The sequence below is a fragment of the Octopus bimaculoides genome, chromosome 8, assembly GCF_001194135.2.
Source record: "Octopus bimaculoides isolate UCB-OBI-ISO-001 chromosome 8, ASM119413v2, whole genome shotgun sequence".
In the NCBI taxonomy this organism is placed as follows: domain Eukaryota; kingdom Metazoa; phylum Mollusca; class Cephalopoda; order Octopoda; family Octopodidae; genus Octopus; species Octopus bimaculoides.
Genome location: NC_068988.1, coordinates 15,472,281 through 15,474,492, shown reverse-complemented (window position 1 = coordinate 15,474,492; position 2,212 = coordinate 15,472,281).

Genomic DNA, 2,212 nt, shown 5'->3' with positions numbered 1-2,212 from the left:
ATATATATATATATATATATACATATATACGACGGGCTTTTTTCAGTTTCCGTCTACCAAATCCACTCACAAGGCTTTGCCCAGCCCGAGGCTATAGTAGAAGGCACTTGCCCAAGGTGCCACGTAGTGACACTGAACCCGGAACCATGTGGTTGGTTAGCACGCTACTTACCTCACACCCACTTCTGCACATTGTATATCTATAATCCACATAAAAGTCATTGGTATTTCGCTTTGATTACTAAAATACTCTATGAATAGATTGAATCGAGTACTTCATTTCATACCTGCTTTGAGTCAATTGTAAATGGAACACAGAAAATTTACGTTTAGATCTGGCCTGGGTTTATAACTAATCGAAATAAGGGCATACATTTCACAACTGGTCTGAACCTATTATAAGTTGAAACGAGGTCACCAGTCGAAAGAGGACTTACGTATCTGCCTCCCTCACCTCATTCTGTCATTAGTTAAAATGGCATAGGCCTATTGCCAACATTGCACGGGCTAGCATGCACATTAAAATATTAAGGACCAAGATGGTTTATTATGATTCAACGTGTATGCAACAGATAGAAAGTCATATGTTAGTAAATGAACTAAATGTTTAACAAGGAAGGAATTCTTTTATCTTTTACTTGTTTCAATCGTGAGACTGAGGTCATGCTGGGGAAGAATTTTTAGTTGAATGAATCGACTCCAGTACTTTTTTTTAAGCTTTGTACTTATTCTATTGGACACTTTTTGCCAAACCACTAAGTTACGAAGACGTAAATACCCCTTACACCAGTTGTCAAGCGGTGGTAGGGGACAAACACACGCACAAGCAAATATATATATATATATATATATATATATATATATTCACTGAGAAAGACTAGATCCCAGATAAGTCGTCATAATAACATAATCCTGTGTACCAGACCTTTAGATGTTACTTTTAACATAAGAAGTTTACTGGTGAAGGCTACATTTGCCTTCATTGCCTGTTTGTTGCTTCAGTAGAAATCTACAGATGTACAAACGCACGGAACGGAGAAGATGAAACAAATATGGACGACTTGTTCCGAAACACCCCCGAGTGGGGAACGGTTCTCAAAAGTAACCCCCAATAGTTTTCCCCAAAATTCCTATGTCCTCGGAATCTACATAGACCGAGGTATATTTGTAGAGAATTTCATTAAGAAATATCTATTTTCTTGAAATGAAGACGAATTGAAGTGGACACTGGTGAATTTTCAGAAACTTCCCACCCCCTCCTAAAACACTTATCCCGCAAAATTTTGTATATTCGGAATCTACATGATATAATACATATTCGTAGAAACTTTTATTAAAAAATATCCATTTTTCTGAAAGTTATGATGATCCAAATTGGACGTGGGGACAGAAATCTGTAGTTATGCCGACAAATTTGACACTTTCCTTCTAGACATCGTTAAATATGTATACAGAAATACACGAGTGCAGAAGATAGTAAACAATGAAAATAACTTGGTAACGGAAATTATGTGTCTTAATACGACGGGCAGAAAGTGAAAAAGAAATTTTAACGGAAAATAAAGTATTGTACGGGTTGAAGCGAAATTTGTCACTCAGTGAACCAAAGAGCCAGTATAGAAGGAATCAGAAAGAAACCGTTGACAACAGAAAAACGCAAAACCGTACGGATTGAAATGAAATTTATGGAGATACTTCTGTCAGCAAATTATGAAGTTACTTACATCAGTATTTGTGAATATCTTTCTGTCAGTAATTTGTCGTTGTTTGTTTGTAAATAGTGATTGAAAATTTAGACTTACAGTGAAAACAATAACATGGAAGTTAAACAATGGCGTATGAAAACTGAAAGTGAAAAGAATAGCGTCAGAAAAATGAAAGTGAAAACAAGAGATATAGAGATATGTTAAAGAGAGAGAGAGATAGATAGAGAGAGATAGAGAGAGAGAGAGAAGGATAGAGAGATATACATAAAGAGATATGTTAAGTCACTGACGCTAGAACACCGGAAGTAAATAGTTTCAGAACTCTCAAAGACGTAAATGTAATATAAAAAAGCAATATTTTTATTTTCAATAATTTTTAATAAAAAAAATCAAATGAACAAGCTATTATTTGTCCAAGATCATATTATTCATGCATCACATGAAAGCAATTGGTGAAGCCATTTTTGCGTGAAAAGTGAATACGAACACATCTCTATTATATATAT